At 36.3% G+C, this 11,682-nt stretch overlaps 2 long non-coding RNA genes across 2 annotated transcripts; both read right to left on the bottom strand.

Moving 5' to 3' along the window:
- Positions 1-4,845: 4,845 nt before the first annotated feature.
- Positions 4,846-6,738, bottom strand: LOC149610128 (uncharacterized). The gene is made up of 2 exons (XR_016376485.1): positions 6,570-6,738; positions 4,846-5,279 (listed from the first exon to the last, which is right to left on the bottom strand). It is a non-coding gene; the product is annotated as an uncharacterized LOC149610128 (long non-coding RNA).
- A 1,542-nt stretch (positions 6,739-8,280) lies between these two features.
- On the bottom strand, positions 8,281-11,149 carry LOC149610129 (uncharacterized). Its single transcript, XR_016376593.1, has 2 exons — positions 11,089-11,149; positions 8,281-8,417 (listed from the first exon to the last, which is right to left on the bottom strand). It is a non-coding gene; the product is annotated as an uncharacterized LOC149610129 (long non-coding RNA).
- Between the last annotated feature and the right edge of the window lie 533 nt (positions 11,150-11,682).

Consider the following 11,682-nt stretch of genomic DNA (forward strand, 5'->3'; position numbering starts at 1 on the left):
TACTATTACCAAGGCTTACGGGACCACGTTGGCACCACGGATTCAAGGAAGCTGTTCTGCTGTTGCCTCTTTCAGTAGTGGTATAAGAGATCTTTCCAGGTAAATATTTTATTTATATTTTAAGGGCTAATTTAGATTAAATACCAAAGTTTTATCGCAACCAAATGGAAATTAAACGTTACAAATGGAAAATGTATCTTAACCGTGCCAAATAGGATTGTTAATTACGACCATTGTCTGTTTGAAGAAAACATAGCCTTAGTTGATTTTATATATTGGTTACCAAACATAATGGTAGTTATTTGGAACTCCTTAGTTCTAAATAACTAATGCACTTTTGTTGCTTTGGTTTTTGGCCCTTAACTGAAGCGAGTAGAAAACCCTTAACGGCAGATGTATTAACACCGAAGTTAGGTTTCTAAGTAACTGTAGTTCTCTAAAATGTTTTCAATTAACAAATCTATTGGTGTAAATATGGGTGTCTAGGGCCGGAAATAAGCACAGGACACATTGTCCAATAACATTTAAAATGTCCCATACTATTTTTAAAAACCAAGGGGGTCACTGGCCAATTTGACCAATGAATTTTCCCAAAGTTTTGATAGCTTAACCAAGAACACGCGATACTATTTTTGCACACTCTAGTGGACATTGTCCTATAAATTTTCTAGTCAAAGGAGTTAAGTCGTTTTTGTCCTTTGAGTATGTTATAGTCCTATTTGCCCCCCCCCCCAATCCAACCACATTAGAAGCCCGAGTAATTAAGCAAAAGGTTCACAAACATACCACCTCCGTAGGAATAGCATTACACCCAACTTTGAAAGCTCATAACTGTGGTTCTACTAGAGATATGGGGATGTCCTCTGACTATGTTATAGTCCTATTTGCCCCCCCCCCCATCCGACCATATTAGAAACCCAGGGTTACGACAAACAGGGGCTGAGTAATTAAGCAAAATGTTCACAAACATACCCCTCGATAGGAATAGCATTACACCCAACTTTGAAAGCTCATAACTGTGGTTCTACTAGAGATATGGGGATGTCCTTTGACTATGTTATAGTCCTATTTGCCCCCCCTCCATCCAACCATATTAGAATCCCGAGTAATTAAGCAAAAGGTTCACAAACATACCACCTCCGTAGGAAAAGCATTACACCCAACTTTGAAAGCTCATAACTGTGGTTCTAATAGAGATATGGGGATGTCCTTTGAGTATGTTATAGTCCTATTTGCCCCCCCTCCATCCCACCATATTAGAAGCCCGAGTAATTAAGCAAAAGGTTCACAAACATACCACCTCCGTAGGAATAGCATTACACCCAACTTTGAAAGCTCATAACTGTGGTTCTACTAGAGATATGGGGATGTTCTTTGACTATGTTATAGTCCTATTTGCTCCCCCCCCATCCCAACATAAATACACCCAACTTTGAAGGCTCATGACCGTGGTTCTACTAGAGATATGGGATTGTCCTTTGACTATGTTATGGTCCTATTTGCCCCCCCCCCCATCCCAGCATAATTACACTCAACTTTGAAGTCGCATAACTGTGGTTCTACTAGAGATATGGGATTGTCCTTTGACTATGTTATGGTCCTATTTGCCCCCCCCCCCATCCCAGCATAATTACACCCAACTTTGAAGGCTCATGACCGTGGTTCTACTAGAGATATGGGATTGTCCTTTGACTATGTTATGGTCCTATTTGCCCCCCCCCCATCCCAGCATAATTACACTCAACTTTGAAGTCGCATAACTGTGGTTCTACTAGAGATATGGGATTGTCCTTTGACTATGTTATGGTCCTATTTGCCCCCCCCATCCCAGCATAATTACACTCAACTTTGAAGTCGCATAACTGTGGTTCTACTAGAGATATGGGATTGTCCTTTGACTATGTTATGGTCCTATTTGCCCCCCCCCCATCCCAACATAATTACACCCAACTTTGAAGGCTCATGACCGTGGTTCTACTAGAGATATGGGATTGTCCTTTGACTATGTTATGGTCCTATTTGCCCCCCCCCATCCCAGCATAATTACACTCAACTTTGAAGTCGCATAACTGTGGTTCTACTAGAGATATGGGATTGTCCTTTGACTATGTTATGGTCCTATTTGCCCCCCCCCCATCCCAACATAATTACACCCAACTTTGAAGGCTCATGACCGTGGTTCTACTAGAGATATGGGATTGTCCTTTGACTATGTTATGGTCCTATTTCCCCCCCCCCCACATCCCAGCATAATTACACTCAACTTTGAAGTCGCATAACTGTGGTTCTACTAGAGATATGGGGATGTCCTTTGACTATGTTATAGTCCTATTTGCCCCCCCCCCCTCCATCCAACCATATTAGAATCCCGAGTAATTAAGCTAAAGGTTCACAAACATACCACCTCTGTAGGAAAAGCATTACACCCAACTTTGAAAGCTCATAACTGTGGTTCTAATAGAGATATGGGGATGTCCTTTGACTTTGTTATAGTCCTATTTGCCCCCCCCCCCATCCAACCTAGTAGAAACCCAGGGTTACGACAAACAGGGGCTGAGTAATTAAGCAAAATGTTCACAAACATACCCCCTCGATAGGAATAGCATTCCACCCAACTTTGGGGGTTCATAACTGTGGTTCTACTAAAGATATGGGGGTGTCCTTTGACTATGTTATAGTCCTATTTGCCCCCCCCCCATCCCACCATAATTACACCCAACTTTGAAGGCTCATAACTGTGGTTGTACTAGAGATACGCGGAGTTTTTGCACACACTAGTGAACGAGGTCCTATAAATTTTCTAGTCAAAGGAGGGGACAGATGTTCTATATGAAAGTTTTCTTATTTCCGGCCCTGTGGGTGTCAAGCCCATTTGTTTTCACCGTAACATTTGTGTAGTTACAAGTTAGCCGTAGAATTTAGAAGTTTATTTTGGCACACAGTATTCTTGATTCACATTTATGTCGTACTTATCTAAAATATTTGAAATTAATCTTATTAAATTTTTCCAATTAATTGCGCATTGCATTTATTCCTGGTTTTACTATTCAATCTTTTAGTCGGTTTAAAGTGATTGTTTATTAGATAAATATTTCAAGATTGACCCTAAACCGTATTAATATTTATCTTTCTAGTTATGTTAAATGATTTATTTGAAAGTGGCATTAATGTTATTCAAGATGCTTGTGCCCATCTAAGCTGATAATAATTTTAATTTTGTATTAGATTGTTTGAATTGAATAGATTTTATTTTTTTAGCTATCATTCGTTTCCAAAGGAGAAATTTATGTTGGATTCTAGAATGAATTATTATTATTTGACAAAATACACCCTATATTAATCAGGTCAATGAACCCATTACAATTCCGGATCTACACTTTGATTTTATCCGTTGAAACTGAATCTCACTAGGAAAGCAATTTAGATATTTTAGGCTCTCAGTGAAGTAATTAAATCTTATCAATAATAATTTTAGCAATATTAACAGGACAATTCCATTCTCAATTCAGGTCTACACTTTGATTTTATCCGTTTAAAGGGAATCTCATTAGCAAAAAAGACTATTTCGACAGCCTGTCAAACATTGTAGGCAATTATTGGGATATTTAGTTTATGATTTATTATTATATTTATTCTTAGAAGGAAAGAGCTTGTGTCCTTCTCTTTTTAGGGATTTTTTTCGCCAGGACATGAATAAAAAGCTGAAATATGGAATAGGTGAAAACTGGTCCTAGCCCTCCCTTTTAAGAATAATGAACGTAATCAGTATTTTAAGGGTGAGATTCCCTTTGCGGTATTAAGGTATCTAGTTTTAATTATAAATATTTTTAGGGGAAAAGCGTTTGGCAACTCGTTGAGGGAGTTTTGTAGGATCTAAATAAATTTATGATTTATGTTTAAGGTAGAAGGTTGCTTATACGCTTTATCCTTTAAAAGTAAACACGATTTTGAGCGAGTTTAAATCAAGGCTTAGGTTTTTATGGTATTATTCTACTTCCCCATACTAAGGTATTTAGTTTAATATTAGGAGTGTGCTATTTATGTCAAATAATAATAATTTGTCTTCTGCCCGAACATTTTACGTCACATCATGCAAGAATATTCAAGTGGATTTTCATTTTAAGGTAATTTAATTTGAAGTTATGCATGTTCCATTTTCTCTAATATTAATAAGAATTTCTCTTGCGCAGAAACATTCTCTCGAGTGGAGGAATTCAATCATCGAGTGGAGGAATTCAATCATCGAGTGGAGGAATTCAATCATCGAGTGGAGGAATTCAATCATCGAGTGGAGGAATTCAATCATCGAGTGGAGGAATTCAATCATCGAGTGGAGGAATTCAATCATCGAGTGGAGGAATTCAATCATCGAGTGGAGGAATTCAATCATCGAGTGGACTTTCATTGGAAATCCCATGCTAAGGACGAAGTTTCCTTGTTTTGGGGGCTCCACAGCGGGCTTTAGTTTAAATTTAATAATTCCCGAGTTAACCAGGGACTTATTAAATTTAAATTGGGCTCGCAAGGCTTACCTTGGGGGTGGTAGCTTAAGTTTAAATCTAAAGTTTCGATATTGGGGAAGGTGCAAAAATAGTCAAAAAACACTTAGGGTAGTTTTTTTGACATTTTTTATGCTTCTTTTATTGTTTTTTTATAAATTTTTTATTTTTTTAATAAATTTTTCAAAAAAAAATTTTTTTTGTAAAAAAATTGTTTTTTAATGTATTTTGTCACTTGTTTTTAAGTAAAAAGCTTAAAAAAAGGGTCAAAAATATCCCCCTAAGTCCAGAGAAAAAAAAACTGAAACCAAGTCTAGTATGTAAAAAATTCAAGAAAAGAAAGAACGAGGTTTAAGGCAAAATTTATTCAATAATAAACAAAAAAACCAAAGTGTTTACAAAAATTTCGAACCAAAAAAATATTAAAGAGTTGTGTAAGTTAAAGTTTGAACGCGAAAAAAAATAATAAGTAGTTACAAATAAAATTTGCAAGCAAAAAAATTAAGTTAAGTGGTTACATGAAAATATTGCAAGTAAAAAAGATGTATTTTGTGTCTTCTAGCTTCGATGATTTCCTCCATATCTTTAAGTCAGCGCTAAGAGAAAGAGCAAGTCCAGACGACATCATGTAACGTGAATCCAACGAAGCATCTCATCAGGAATGATAGATAGCGAGTCCAGAACAGCTTCGTCTTGCGGCAATCGGAACAAAGGATGTCATCTGGAAGGATAAGTCTCGGAATGACCAGCGACAGAAAAATCCAAGAAAGTCATCCACATCTATAAATTAAAACATATTAATAACACATATTAAACTATTGCCTACTAACAAAGTAATCTCGTAGATTTAAATAATTTAAGAAAAGCGTGTCCTTAATTAAAAAACTGGCTACCAAATTTATAAATCGAGACGAACTACACCAACTAATTTCCACCCTAAGAAAGTTGTCCACCGTGAATTCCACCTCGAATTAAATAAATACTCTCGCTAGCTAATTCCCAAAATTGTATAGAAAATAGCTTTAAGAAAAGCGGCCCTTTATTTAAAATTAAATTATGTAACTTAATAATGAAACTAATTTAAAACATCCCCTAAACTAATTTCGGAAAAACTTGCCATTCATTTATTTTAAATTACGCAGCTTAATAATGAAATTAATTTAAAATATCCCCTAAATTAATTTTAGGAAAACCTGAAATTTATTTAAACTAAATTGCTTGCCCCTTTTAATGGAATAATAATTTAAAATATCTTCTTCGCCAATTTTAGGAAAACCCTTATTTAAAACTATTCCCACAGATAGAACCCATAAACAAATCTTGAGTTGAAATTGGACAAGGCTGAACTTAGGCTTAGGGCAAACGTCCACGTGTCTTAAAACTATCTCTGCGGGACTTGATTTTCGAAAATCTGTCGCTTTAGCTCTAAATTAATTAATAATAGCCCCTAAACTAATTTTAAGAAAACCTTCCATTTATTTTAAAACTATTCCCACAGACAGTATCCGTAAAATAACTAGAGTTTAATAAGACACGGCTTAATTTAGGCTTAGGGTCCTCGTGTTTTAAAATTCTCTCGGCGGGACATGATTTCCGAAAATCTGTCGCGTTATCTCTAAATTAATTACGTACCCCGTTTAATAGATTATAATAATAGCTCCTTAACTAATTTTAGGAAAACCTTCCATTTATTTTAAAACTATTCCCACAGACAGTAACCGTAAAATAACTAGAGTTTAATAAGACACGGCTTAATTTAGGCTTAGGGTCCTCGTGTTTTAAAATTCTCTCGGCGGGACCTGATTTCCGAAAATCTGTCGCGTTATCTCTAAATTAATTACGTACCCCGTTTAATAGTTTATAATAATAGCGCCTAAACTAATTATTAAGGAATTCTCTCTTGTCCAAGATCTTGTTGTAAAATTTTATTTATGGTACTTGATTTTTAATAAATAAATAAATAAAATTCACTAACATTTAACACAACCTAATTAATTTAAATACTTGAAATAAAATAAATAATTTAAGGGGAGCTAGATGAGTTTGGATTATTGTAAAGTTTACGCTTACGGACTGTTAAAGCACCACGAGGCGAAGCAATGGCTGCCAAGTAAGTTGAAGAGCGTCGAATTCAGCTTGCGTCCTCGGCAAAAACGATCATCGAAATGGCAGAGCTATTAAGAATCGACCTTAAAAGCCGGGATCACGATCAGCTGGGCTGCAAAGGTTTTTCCAAGCGACCTCCACGACGGTTTCCAGGCAAAGAATGAGCCGTCTGACCTCGACGGCTTCCAGGCAAAGAATGAGCCGTCTGACCTCGACGGCATCCAGGCAACGAAATAGCAGTCTGACCTTTGCCTGCAACCAAATACATTTCCAACGTCGGGGGGCGCTAAAAGCTCCTATGCGCGGACTCGGGTGCGCCATACTTCGGGCACGAAATCCAAATAGCTGAACACTGCTAGGCCTAAATGAATGAACGCTAGGCCTAAATGAATGAACGCTAGGGCTAACTGAATGGACAATCATTACCTATTACCATTAACATCTGTCGTGACGTCACAAGTCAATTACCTCGTTGACGTCATAGCTGACGTCACCGGATATGACGTCATAGGTGACGTCACCGGATATGACGTCATGACACGTCACCGGATATGACGTCATTGATCACGTCATCGGATTTGACGTCATTGATCACGTCACCGGATATTACGTCGTTGGCCACGTCACCGGATATGACGTCATTGCAAAAATTTACCATGCTTTAGATGTCAGTAAATACGTAACTACGTACACAGCGCCCCTAGCGGCAATTTATGAACTATCTATTGCTTACACGAATGTCTATCAGAATTTTATCATGTTTTAGATGTCAGTAAATACGTAACTACGTACACAGCGCCCCTAGCGGCAATTTATGAACTATCTATTGCTTACACGAATGTCTATCAGAATTTTATCATGTTTTAGATGTCAGTAAATACGTAACTACGTATACAGCGCCCCTAGTGGCAAATGTGCTAATGCTTAATTATCCGTTAATATTAATAATAATAATAACCCATAGCCCCTAAGTAACCCCAAATCCCTATCCCGTTTAAAATCACTAACGAGTTTTTAGTGAGTAGTCCCTCGATAATTACTCGTAATCCAGACGCAACCTTTAATCCGTTCACTACCACACACATAAGCAAACACACAGTTATGTAACCAGCACTAGTTAAAGCATTAGTTTGTTTTACGTGGCTGCTACGACACGCTTCAGTGCAATGCACTTCGAATAAAATCATTCATTATAACTTTGAAACTGTATTCAAAATATTCATACTCGACTGACGGCTCTACTATGTTGAGCAAGCACTTTAATCATACTCTAATTCAGAGGTATGAAGCGAGTTTCTATACCTTAGTCACTAAATATAATTAGTAAGCTTACAAGTAAAAATAAATTTATCAGGCAGACTTATAAATATTAATTCAATATTTTATTTCGAAATCTATTCCATTTGATACATTCGGATATAATAAAAATTTGTAATTAAAATACTTTTCAAAAATGTGGTAATCATTTTTATAACTTTGGTTAAAGTCTTTTATTCTTTTTATTATTTGACGCCATAACTATAATATAATTAATAAGCTTATAAATAGAAATAATTTTATCAAATAATATTTTATAAATATTAATGCGAGTTTTTATTTTGAAGCATAACTATTTTGACGCCATAACTATAATATAATTAATAAGCTTATAAATAGAAATAATTTTATCAAATAATATTTTATAAATATTAATGCGAGTTTTTATTTTGAAGCATATTTCATTGATACATTAGATTTTATTAAAAAGATTAATAATGAAAATAATAAGAATATTTTTATAAACGCGTAACTTCCGAGTGTTGAGTCCAGGTACTGAAAATAATAAGAAAATTTCTATTATTAACAAATTTTAATCGGCTTAGAATTTCCACTGTTTTCCCACGCTAATATCCTACGGTGGAAAACGAGGTTGTTAGGATGGAAAACCAGGGTATTTGGTGGCAAAACGTAGCATTACGCTTTTGCGTCCAGATAGGAAGCGCGTAAAGTCACTTGCGCGTTTTTATGGAATAAGTTAATTGTTAAAATTAAAATTGCATAAATATTATTAACCATGTATAGATTAAGCGCAGATTAAGCGTATAAAAGAAATATGTAAGTGCGAGTGAACAATAGTAAAAAGATAAAAACCCACCCAACCTTGAATACAAAAATAACGGAAGTAAAAACCTTGAGCTTTCAATTTCTAAAGCGACCAACCCTTAATAGTAACGAAAATGCACCTTCGTATTTGTAAAACAAGCTTTGTTAATCTGTAATCCTGGAGAGCTTCTATCTCGAGCTAGCGAAAGGGGGAACGTTCCCAAAACACGTCTATTTCTCCACAAATCGAAAAGAGTTTTAAAAGAAAGTACTAGCTTGTGGCCCCGTATATTCACTTATAACGTAAGTAAATTTATTGAAATAAGGATTAAGGGTTCTGTTAGAGTATCGATGGGCTATTCACTCTGATTTTCTTTACGGGTACCATGTTTTACCACTGTTAAAAGACGCGCGTCGAAGTACGGTACGATGTGGCTACTCTTACGAGCCCAGCCCTTGGGTCGTCTTGTTATAACTTCGTATTAAATTATTTGTTTAGATAACCCAGAGTTGCTAAATAATTACCTCGGAACTAAGACCAATTAATAAGCAAAAATAACTACCCAACCATTGTTTCAGTCCGGTGGAGGGATTTAAATATATTAGCTCTCCCAAGTAGCGCTTTTCTACACTGAGGCCAGAATGCGCGAGTGTTTAGCCCCTCGGTGACATTATAAACTACTTCAATCTCACTATTAAATTATACATTGTCGAGGGGTCCGACATTTACACGAAATCCCGTACGCTTCTCACGAAATCTTTGAAGTAATCAATAAATTACGAAATCAAAGAGGAAATTCCGAAATCTTAGGCGAAATCAAGAAGAAATCCCAAAATTCCGTACGCTTTTTTTGGTATAGTCGGACCCCTCGTATATTGTACTTGGTATGCCTCAAAACATAAACATTTATAGCTTAGAAAGAACGCTGGAATTGCCAGGGACGTTTGAATCAATACCGAACATCTGTAATTATAATAAACTAGCTTTTACCCGCGGCGTCGCTCGCGTGTAATAAGAAGCTCCATCAAAATGATATAAAGAATGGGTAGAATTTATTGATAACTAATATTTTTGTGGCACCCTAGGTCAGCGAAAGCACTAGGCGTTGCCCGTCAGCCCGTCGGGACATTTTTATAACTTTTCATGCGGACATTATTCCATAAAGAAGGGGTTTTTAAATTTCTGGCCGCCATTTAAAAAGATGGCAACAAATCGAACCCAAAAGACCATTCAGCCCGTCTATAGGTTAAAGGAAACCAGTGTACTAAATATTTGCGAAATCGGTTGAAACGCGCGGACTTTGTTGCATAGAGAAGATTTTTCACATTTTGGGGCGCCATTTATTAAGATGGCGGCGGATTGGAAAAATCTTTCTTAGTACGCGCCTACTACTTATGAGTAACGTTCCTGCAAATTTTCAGCCTTCTAGGGCAAGCAGTTTGGACTGGGCGTCGATTATCAGTCAGTTTTTCAGTCAGAACTCTGATTTATATATATATAGATAAATAAATTAGTTCTTCCATGATAGAACTAAACAGAAATATTCATTAATTTGCTTGAACCGGCAAATAATAATGCTTGAACACGAAAGATTTGATTAAACAAAATTTCTAATAAATAAAAGTTAAACAAGATGGGCCAAGGGCTGGGCTCATAATAGTAGCCACATCGTACCGTACTTAACAGGCGTATATAAAATTTACGTGAATAGCCCCTCGATGCGCTACTTTTAACTGTGCTAAAATGATTACCAGTAATCCTTACTTCAATAAATTTATTTATGTTATAATTATAATAGTGCGACGCCAAGAGAAAACTTGAGTGAGTAGCCCCTCGATGCGCTAGCCTTAACATTGCTAAAATGATTACCCGTAAGGCCATTATAAAAACGATGTTTTAGCTTTAACAATGCTAAACTGATTACACACAAGTAACCCTTAATAGAATAACAGAAAGTTTTAGTGATTATCCCCTCGATGATCGAGTTACCTTTAACAGTGCTAAAATGATTACGTACTTAACGTTCAATTAATACACGTACAGAAACTTTTAATTTACAACTTATTCCTATATATATAGAGTATATATAGCTTAACCGGCTTAACCTTACTATCATAATTCCCTTCATAAGTAGACGAACGAAAAATATCACCTCACCACAATTCTCTCCCTTTCACTTTCCCTTCAACGACTAACGAAAACTTTCATACAGCCAAAGGTGGGTATACTGGCACGACGGGGACAGCAACAACAGGGCTGGTCAAACTAAGAGCCTCACCGTAGATGTACGTCATGCGATGTGGCTAAAAATACTTTAAGGTACTTTTTCTTACTTGAGAAGTATTACTACTGAAAGCTTATGCAGAGTTGAGAATATGTAAATCGAGTCCATGGTCTTACCTTTTATGATGGCGGCAGGAGGATGGGGGGGATGAAGAGAAACGTCCAAACCGCGGTCCCCGTCTTGGTTACTGAAAGAACATGAAAAGGGTCAAAATTAAACACTTACGCCCGTCTTTTCACAAACTAAATAAAGAAATACATTTTTTAAATTAAGTACGAACTGAAAGAGCTTACCTTCCTCAATACACAGATATTAATAATCTACACCTAGATTAGACGTGAATACAACTCTCAAATCTAGTAATTCTCTATTGTGAATGTAGTATTTTCCTTTGTGTTTAGCATATTTTTCAAGTTACTAATTTAATTACTATACCAGGGATAGGTTTAATTTTAGAAGCAGGAATGGAGAACAGTTAGTATTTACTTCAGTCCGACTAATAGCCTAGTATAGAGCCCCTCCCTCCAACACGTAATTAAAAGTTTAAATTATCTCATAGGCTCACTTAAAGTACGTTTTGATGACGTTGCTGACGGGGAAGGCGAAAAATACGTAATTCCCTTTTACCTCTGTCGCTCATACCCCTCCGTCCCGGGGAAGGGGGTCCGTTTTTTTATCGTTATTTTATTTTTTATTAATAGTAAATTATG

Source organism: Phalangium opilio, unplaced genomic scaffold (genome assembly GCF_054372755.1).
Source record: "Phalangium opilio isolate 3A_F unplaced genomic scaffold, DU_Popi_V2 ptg000329l_1, whole genome shotgun sequence".
NCBI lineage: Eukaryota > Metazoa > Arthropoda > Arachnida > Opiliones > Phalangiidae > Phalangium > Phalangium opilio.